General features: G+C 37.7%; 2 long non-coding RNA genes across 2 annotated transcripts; one reads left to right on the forward strand and one right to left on the reverse strand.

Moving 5' to 3' along the window:
- Positions 1–688: 688 nt before the first annotated feature.
- LOC106515462 (uncharacterized) lies at positions 689–7861 on the reverse strand. Its single transcript, XR_001310014.1, has 4 exons — positions 7376–7861; positions 4291–4603; positions 3854–4012; positions 689–1987 (listed from the first exon to the last, which is right to left on the reverse strand). It is a non-coding gene; the product is annotated as an uncharacterized LOC106515462 (long non-coding RNA).
- LOC106515469 (uncharacterized) lies at positions 5185–8160 on the forward strand. Its single transcript, XR_001310016.1, has 2 exons — positions 5185–5505; positions 7847–8160. It is a non-coding gene; the product is annotated as an uncharacterized LOC106515469 (long non-coding RNA).
- Positions 8161–10157: the final 1997 nt, after the last annotated feature.

The following is a 10157-nucleotide window of genomic DNA, read 5'->3' on the forward strand; positions in this document are numbered from 1 at the left end:
GGGAGTGACAAGGACGGATGAGGAACGAGATCATCAGAGATACAGCACAGGTTAAAGGACTGGGAGATAAAGTTAAAGAGGCCAGACTGAGATGGTTTGGACATGACCAGAGGAGGGACAGCAAAAGATGTTAGAGATGCAGCTGCCAGGAAAAAGACAAAAGAGACATATGGGTGCAGTTAGAGAGAGGACATGGAGGTAGATGGACAGAGGACAGAATGACATGGGGGACGATTTGACGTGGTCCCTGAAAAAAGAACAGCTGAAATATTAAGAACAAAAATCCATGCATTTATATCTTCTGATAGTTTCCAATTCTTAGACATGTTTTCACAATGAAAAATAGACAAAAAATGAACAATTACTTTATGTACTTCCTGCTAAAACGCAACATACGTCTACTACTTAAAGTGCAAAAAAATTGATGTCTTTCCTAAACAAAGTGTCCCAACCTGGATGCAGAACAGACAAATCCTGCTGGTTTTGAGATTGTAGTTAAAAGGACCGTGACACATGAATGGTGTAAAGCCCCGTCACCCCCCTCCAGCATGGAAGGGAAGTCTCTGTGCCGTAAAACCTCTGTGAAAGTCTGTTCCTCTCAGGATTTATAGCTGTGGTAGGAAACTATCAATTCAAGCAACATTTGCTGATATGAGCTGACAGATGAAGCCACTCGGTGGAGGCAGTACAGTTGTTAACAGGTCTTTATTTTAGGGCAACCCATTTTTTAAAAGTTACATGTTGTTAAATTTAAATGAAATCTATAAAAGATGTTAGTATTTTCATTAAATGTTTTATTATAAAGTAGAATCTGAGCAATTAAACCAATTATTTAGAAAAGATAAAAATAATTCTGTAACACTTTATATCTAACAAAATCAAACAGTTGCTTTTTACATTAATTATTATTTTTTATTTCAAAAGTGTGAATAAGACTTGAACAAAATTTGAAACTTGAACAAAATGGGGCAAACAAAAATGAAAATGCATGTTTCAAACCTCAAAATAAGAAAAACAAAGTTAGAAATTGAGAAATCAGAAACTGCGGATGACCCATGTCAAGCAAGACCTTATTTAAAAAAAGGCTGCTTCTATAAAATGACTTTCAGCTCAATCAAAGATTCTCAAACTATAAATCAGAACAAATATAAGATTCTTCTCACTTCTCAGATTTTCAAAATAAAACAACTCTTTTAACATGAGTCACGAAGAGTGGCAACCCAGTATTTGACATTAACAGTGAATTATTTGACTCTGTACAAATGAACAATGACATCTCAAGATCTCTTAAACGCAGGGAAAGCAGAGGACTTGAGATTTATCACAGCTCCCAAAAATGGAGGAAAAGCTTTTGCTCTGGCAGGAACTTTGAAGCAACAAAACAAATCATGATGAGTTTGTATTTCAAAAAACATGGTTCACAAGTGTGTAGATGTTACTGGAGCCACCTCCAACATTTCAGGGTTTTTGGAAGAGAGTGACACCATGTGTTGAGTTCAGGTAGCACATTGATTTTAGAAACTATTGGACAATTTTTTATTATCTTTTGTTAATCACGACAGAAAGAAACAAAGTCAGATTTCAGCTGTTTTTGTGAGGAGGTATAGTTTTCACAGCACTGAGTTTGCGCAGTGTCAAGAAGACAGAGACAAGATCAACAAAAGCCCAGCAGCCTCCTGAAGATCTGCCTCCCTCTTTCTCTGGTCCTTTTTCTTTTTTTACACAAGTCTGTGTTTGAGCTGCAGGTCCGACAAACAGGGGACAGGCTGTTTGTCTTCCCTGGGATCAGTAAACATCCTCAACACAAACAAGTTCCTCTGCAGCGACAGAGAAACTCACACCATCAGGGCAGCTGCACTCTCACTCCACCACGGCCTTTGATGTCCTTCAGAGAGAGCTGATAATGGAGGCTCCTTACATCTTCACTCCTTTAATTGGCGTGTGGATGTAACAGGACACTGATACTTCTGTTGTTGTCTATAGCGGACTGCAGAAAAAGAATAATCTTCATTTTCATGTGGCGGAATAACAGCAGAGCTGGCTCACAGCTTTAATGTGGGAACATTAAATGTAGTTATTAAAAAAGACAAAGAACCGCAGAGTTGTAAAGTAACTAGGTACAAATACTTTGTTACTGTACTTAAGTAGAAGTTTTGGGTATCTGTACTTTGAGTAATTATTTTTCAATCTACTTTTTACTTCTACTCCTTACATTGTCACATAATTATCTGTACTTTTTACTCCTTACATTTTAAAAAAGGTAAGAAGTAGAAAGTCATTACTTCCATTTCATTTTTGCTTGTTTTCATTCCAGCTTCTCATTGTAAAAAATAAATACTATCCGTATTCCAGCAGGATATAATCATTAAAATAGAAGGACTGAATGTAAGAAGTATTTTTATTTCATGAATTACATTGCATTTGACTGCAGCCCTCAGTTAGATTCTCATTTTGGGAAAAAGGTTTGGGCACTGTATAAACTGAAACAGACTAGTGCATCCTAAATTTAACATAAATTAATTATTTTAATATAACATAGTCATTTCTGCATTTTTGTGGAGGTCACCTTCTTATAAATGTCATTATGTAAAATCTACCTGCTCATTTTAAAATCAATACTTTTACTTTTAATGCTTAAGTACAAAAAAAATCGGATACTTTAAGACTCAAGTAATATTCCTAAAGAAGACTTTAAAATTACACACATGTAATTTTTTAGTAAGATACTTGTATTTTTACTCAAGTATAACTTTGTGGTATACTTTATACAACACTGCCTAACAGTCCAGCTTTTCACACCTCAAAAATGTTTGCTCAGAAGATCCATAACTGCAACAACTGTACACAAAAAAAGTTTCATAACTGTGACCTTTATCTGCAACTTTACTTTTCTTTTATCCAGTTATTAGAATGAATTCAATGGATTTTATCACCTGCTGCCGTAGGAGGTCTGATAGCAAAATATCTCACAAATAATTCAACATTTTTAGTAAAACTTTGAGAACGTTACCATTAGATTGGCATCTACAACATTTTCAAGGCCACCACAAAACAGGGATCTAACTCAGCCGATGTTACAAATATCAAGCTCAAATTTTGCGCGGTAGTAGACAAGAGTCATCCCCAACAAATACCCAAATAACTAACAGACTATACAAGATCTTTATTTGAAATTTCAGTATTCACGTAATGTTTGCGTCAACTTGATTTACGTCGGTCGCTACAGCTAATCGACTCTAGTAAACACAGAGAATAAAGTTACACAGATTGAGGTGTGGTGGAAGCTGAGAGTCATCCCAAACAGTTTGAGCACAGATACTGAATCTAACTAAATCAAAGGCAGCTGAACCTTTTTTTTTGATTCTGAAAATGTTACACTTCTTATTTATCTGAGAAGCTTTCCCAAGTGGAAAAAGAGAAATATCCTTAAAACTCAAAAGAATAATCCAGTTGGCTTTTGTTTCTGTTTGCAAGGACTACCCATTCTAGAACGACTGAAGATCTACACCAGCAAAAATGAACAGTGACGACACAAAGGATCAGTATTTGTACCAGGTGGGAAAACAACAGTCTTGGTTCAGTTCAGTCTGTTTTGTTCTTGTGGTGGGGGCTGCACAGTGGTGTGGTAGTTAGCTCTGTCACACAGCAGTAAGAGGGTCTCAAACTGACCCATCTGTGAGGAGTTTTGTGTGGGTTTTGTCTTAATGCTTTGGTTTCCTCCTAAAAAAAATCACCAGAAGAACTGTAGTCTGTATCTACTTTATGTGAATCAATCTTTTTTCTTTCTCCTGCAGATGTGTTCTGATTTTAACGAGACACTGAGGATGCTTTGACTCTGCAGCAGCTTGCTTACCCCTCCTTCTGGCCACTTGTAGGTAAAAACCTTCCCTCCTCCTCCTCCGCTCTCTGGGCGAGACAAGGCATTTGGCTCAGGCCGCAGCTCGCTCCGCAGCCTCGGGTCACGTCTGGCCTCCGTAAGACAGCTTTTGATCAGTGACTTATGGCTCAAAACCTGCAGACCACAATGTAACGTTCAAGCTCCTCTTCCATGGGAATTTGATGAGTTACCCAAACTTTATCGCCACAGTATGCCTTACACTGTGAAAACTTCTGAATAAAGATGATTGTTATTACTAAGTATATAGAATTGGCTTTAATTTACATGTATAAAACAACTAGTTTCAACTCTAAAAAAATCATATAAACAATTTAAGATTGCTACAAGAACTAAAAATCTTTGGGGAATCTTGAGTGTAAATATGCTATCTTCAAGGACTTGCTTGTTTGTACCTGCTGTGTCGTTCTGCTCGTCCACTCAGCATGAAGCCCCGTAGCCCAGGACCAGCCCCGCTGACATCAAAAGACTTCTGTGGGCCTTATCAGATAATATTCTTGTCCGCCTTCCCTCTCCTTTGAGTCCAGTCTCCTCGCAACGTTGACCTGGATCGTGCGCTCTGTTTCTTACGGCCCTTTGGCCTTTCCTCCTCTTATCATCCTGATGGTTGAGCTGTGATAAGGTAAGGTCCAGCCTCAGGACAGAGGGAGGGTGGGAGATGTCCACACTGCAGCATTTGCATAACTTTAAGGCAGTTATCTGTTTTTCCTAAAAAAAAAAAAAACACATAATATTTGGATCAGAAATGTAATAACAGCTTATATTTATGACGCCTAAACATTTATAATGGCTGCATAAGTCTTTCATATTTGATTGATTGATGATGCCTTTATTGTCATTGTGCGGAGCATATTTCTGTAGACTGATTCAAGCTTATATGTATAAAATGATTGCTATGTCAGAATTCATATGATTATTTTTATTTTACACTTTTTGCAATCTAGCCACCTCTATATACTTTGTGCAATGTTGGCCACTTGTATATCAAAACATTCAGGTCAGTCAAGAGATGGGTGCCATGACCTTTGGTTTGTGTAACTTTTACACTAATTAAATATTTACAATATTTTCTGCATACATTCAGATACTTTTATTTATTACAAAGGTTGTTTTATTTGAAATCTGCTTCTTGCTGTAGTTTTGTCTTTATTTACAACTTTTAGTTTGTAGCTACCATTCTGATACTCAGCTTTTAGCTAATATTTAGCTTTTCAGCTAGCACTTTGCTCCTTTTGTAACTATTTCACCTATTTTAGCTTTCAGCTATATTTTGCTCCTTTTAGGTTTAAAAACTCAGTTTCAGCTTCTTCAGCAAAAATCAGTCAGCCCTCAGAATTCACTGCATTTTTAATGAAAAACATTGTTTTTCTACTTTAAGATTTTTCAATTATTTGCTGAATAATCTTGCTACAATAACATTAACAGTGCCACGTGTGTCTGATGGTTGGATATGTTTAGGAGAACGCCGGGCAGACAGACTGACAGGGGAGGACTGGTGTCCAAAGTCACGACCCTGCCCTGACCTGCGTGAAGGAAATGGTCACGCTGCTCGAGACAAAGCAGGGCAGAGGAGAGTCTGAGGGGGCTGGCTGCTCGGCTCCTAACAATGGGTTCGTGCTCTCAGACCGCAGGCCACACAAAGGCCAGAGAAACACCCTCCTACACACTCCCACATTGCAATAGAGCTGGCATTTCACACCACTTTGTGAACAGCCATTCAATCAAACTACTGTTTAACCTGGCCTCTGGCCTACACAGAAATCGAGATGACTCTGTCGGGACGTATTTAGATACCCGACCCGACCGACCCTATTGAAGCAGCTCATCAAGTCTTCTGTTGTTTTGGTGTCAAAACACAAGCTGCATCCTATTTTGTCACAACTTCTCCAAATTCCAGCGAATATGCCTTAAAAGTGTGCAATCAATAGGCCACCCAATAAATAACGTGCCTATTGAATGCTGTAAGAAGCGATAGCTCCCCGGGGAACACGAGACACGACCAGACCCTCCGTCTGGGTCAGCTCCCCTCGAGCCGGGGCTCCTCTCCAAGCTCTGCTCTTCCTCTCTACCTGTACAGAGCTGGAATCAAGGTGTGGGGGGCCGCGCATATCAAACATACCCAGGTCTTTGATGTGGATGGAAACACAAACACTGATTTGAGCAGAGTCGTAACAGCTTATTTGTTCCTTTTAGTCATTCATTGAGCTGCATGTTGAATGTGTATGCCTTCAAAGGACTGCTGCGTGCGCCGGTGGCACAGTAGCCAAGCAGGCCTTGAGAGGTGCCTGGCCTGAAGAGGTTGCGGAGAGGCCATCTGGCTTCCTGTTCCTTAGATTCGGTATTGATCTATTGACTGTACAAGGGAAGATAAGTGAAGAGCAGCTGCCAGAAGTTCTCCTCGCAGACAATGGACCTGCTGCTGGTCATTCACTAACTGACGAAATGGGTTGTTCTTTAAAGCAATGGTTCCCAAACTTTTCAGCCTTTGACCCACAAAACACCAGCAGCAGAGACCTGTGCCCCCAGTTGTTGTTGGTTGATGAGCATTGTTTTTCACTTCAAATAAACAAGAGCACAGTAACATAATTCATTATGCTATTTTTGTCCATTTTAAGGACATTAATCTTATTATTTTGTAAAAACAAAAGGAAAAATTGTTCTTAGTTGCCTTTTTTTGTGTAATTAGTTCAAAAAAAATTCAGGACCCCACCTTGATGTTTCAGGACCCCACTGTGGGTGCTGACCCCAACTTTGGGAACCACTGCTTTAAAGAATAAAAATCAGAAAGAAATATAATCCCCAAATTTTGCAAGAGTCGCAAATGTAAAAAAGAACAACATACTTTTTAAATAAATTCTAAATAATGTGAAAATTAACTGAAAATGACACCAAAACTACATCAACATGACTATTTTTTCATTTGTGCTTTTAAATCACTCAAACAAAGTGTACAAGCTTTATTGTTTGTTTAGTTTGCACTAATGAAGCACATTTACAGATCAGCAGTTTCAAAGTGTTCCGTAACAAAGATGGCTCCCGGTAACGAGGTGCAAAGCCTCATTTATTATTCCTAACAAGTCCCGACAACCTTTCACAGTTTGCAACATCGCGTTAATCACAAAATCCAAATTCGACCTCCACGCATAACAGGTCTCCCATTCCTGTTAAGTGAGCCAGGAGCAGTTTGGCCTGAGCCTCCCAGTTAGAAGTGTGAATTCTACCTAATGCCTGACCTTTTTTCCAACACCCCCTTTTCCCCCCTCCTTTCAATAGAAAAGACCGCTACCCAAAGCCTGTTCCTCCTGCCCACCCCCCAAAACGTTCTTCCCTTTCCCCTCCCCTGACAACACAAGTCTGTGATGTGACTGTCTGAGATAAAAAAAAAAAAGTGAGAATTTTATTGCAGGGTCTGTGAGCCTGGCACCAGGACGGCCTCAGCTCAGACTCTCTGGTGTTGGGCGCCCTCTGTTGATCACTCACACTAACTCAGGTCGCACTTCAAAGTGTGAGATCAAGGGTTGACATCCAGAGAATGACAATACCACAGCCAGCCATGCATGCAGCTCTGTTTGTATTTGTCCTCGTGGATCAAGTTTTCGTTCAGAAGGATATGAACACGCAGGAGGAAGCTCTGTCTGTGGTGAACAGAGGAACAGAGACTGAGTGGCAACAGCTTGTTGGAGGTGTCGTGTTTGATTGCTGAAGCATTAATTGATAAGATACAGCATAAAAGCCCTTATCTTTAAGACATCATCTTATCGCACACGGTAAAGTAGGATCAAAGTATTTTCGATGAGGTATTTTCAGCTTTTTGATCCTGCACCTTCAAATTGTACCACTCAAACGAGCCAAAACTTTTAAAAATATGCAGTGCCAATTAAAAATAATGTCAAATACGAGTATTTGTTTTGCCAGCTTTGAAATCCATTATACAACCTGCTTCCCGCACAGGCCTTCGACACAGTTCATTCTCGGCTCGAGGGGAAGTGCAGGAGGAAACTCTTGTGATCAGGCCGTCACTTCCTGCGCACGGCTCTGTTGTTCCAGAGAGCGTCTGTGAAGGAGCCAAGTGGCCCGGGCAGAGACAGAAGGTGGGCTCCTCGCATAAATCTGACGGCTGTCAGCCCGGCAGGGGAAGGGAGGTTCTCCTGGCGGGCCAAGACGTGGAGAAAACAAACGTGAGGATGAAACGAGACAGCAAAGACCACCTTACTGTAAATCAGACATGATTTGTTGGTACAATAAAGAAAACAAGAAAGACTTAACTAGACTAACGCATTACGAAAGTGTGGCTGCAACTGATGAAGCAAAAAAAAAAAAGAAGAAAAAAAGGAAACAAGAGTGAAACATACTAAATAAACTGTTATAAAACTGACAAAAAATAAATTTCAGTTCATTTAAAAGTCAAACCTCACCTCATTTTGAAACATATATTAGGATGTTTTCTGCACTTAGTGTCTGTCACCCCAAAGATCAAAGTTCCTGAAAGGTTATGACCTAATTTAACTATTTGTTTCCAGAAAGCTCAAAGATTTAACTGTCACAAGTTTCACTTCCACTTCTATGATCACGGTGCATAACTAAATTTATACAAATGAAACTTTCTTCTTCTTCTTTTGGCTGTTCATCTCACTGTCCCCTGGTAGCTGCATCTCTAACATCCATACAAATGGAAACTACAACATAAAAATAAGAAAAGTTTTTCTGATTTATTTTACATAGCTCTAAACATGACTGTCTGTAAAGGGAAGTGCTCCACTTCTTCAAAAACACTTTTTTAAAAAATCCCGTCTTTTCATGAATTAAATGTTTCTAGGCCACAGAAATACTAAATAATATGATATTAAAGTTTTGTAATAAATGTTTTCAGAAAAAAAATTAAAGCTACATTGCATGCATGACTCCTTGGTAAATGTGTTGAGCTGACGCTGGCTGCAGCTCAGTTCTGTCCCCTACTGCAAATATCAAGACAATACAAAGAAACACTGTTGAACGGCAAATAAAACTGTTTTGATTTAGAATGTAACTACTGGTATCACATTATGTGTCACTTACGTATCAGTAAGTGATAAAATGTATGTAAAATATCAGTTAACAATATCTATCACAGGTTTTAAAATGAAATGCTAAAAAAAACATGAGAAAATATTCTCAGCCAACAAAATGTAAACGACAACACTTAAACACATATGAAACAAGAAATAAGAACTGTTTTTAAAATACAGAAGTTGTTTTTTAAGTTCCTCGTGGTTAACAGAGTGTAGTAAACATCATGGTAAATAGTATACCCTGTTCAGTCAAACAGGAACTGGGTTGTTAGCAATATTTTCAGAATTATTTTCCATAGGTCAATAAAGTACTTGAAAAAATAACTAAGTAAAAGTAAAAATACCTTAACAAACAATGACTTTGGTAAAAAAAAAAAAAAAGTCACTGATGAGAAAACTACTTAAGTAAAAGACATAAAACTGTTCACAAAAATTGAGAAAGTAGAAGTAAAAGTACTTTTCCACACTCTAACAAATAAACTGTTAAATTTACAGAACTAAATTGGCTCCACAAAACCAAGATGATTAAATTGGTCAAGTTTTAAAAAATAAAACATGTATACCGCCTCAAATTTACTATACTAGGTTTAGTGGAAATAGTTGATATGATTTAGTTGAGTAAATTCAACACTTATTTTTTGGAGAGAACATAAACAACTCCTTTCATGATGAGTTCCGACAGATTATATTTAGAATATATAGTATATATAATATTTAGAATTTATAACAAGTAACTAGGTGTTCAACTTTAAAGTAAATAAGTAAAAGTATCATTTTTAGGTTTTAAAAGTAATTAAGTAAACGTAAAAGTCACGATTTAAAAAATACTTGGTAAAATTACAACTTCTCAAAAAAATTTAAGTACTGTAACAAAGTAAATGTACTTAGTTACTATACACCTCTGTTATTTTCCAATAAACACATTTATTTAAGTTTAACACTACACTGTTGTCTTTATATCAAGTTGAAATAACCGGTTTAATATATTTATAAATAATACATCTGTTAAGACTTATTGTAGTTTTTTAACACTTAAGGTCACTTAGGTCAATGCCTATAAATTTGACTTAATTTTAGCCATTTCTGTGTTTTTTTAAAAGCGAATTGATAGTGGTGGCCATCTTGAAAGGAGATCCAAAATTAAATGAATTTTAAAGGAAAAACTGTGATTTCTTGTCTGAAAGTTGAACAACACCTATATATATATATATATA

The sequence above is a fragment of the Austrofundulus limnaeus genome, unplaced genomic scaffold, assembly GCF_001266775.1.
Source record: "Austrofundulus limnaeus strain Quisiro unplaced genomic scaffold, Austrofundulus_limnaeus-1.0 Scaffold1, whole genome shotgun sequence".
NCBI lineage: Eukaryota > Metazoa > Chordata > Actinopteri > Cyprinodontiformes > Rivulidae > Austrofundulus > Austrofundulus limnaeus.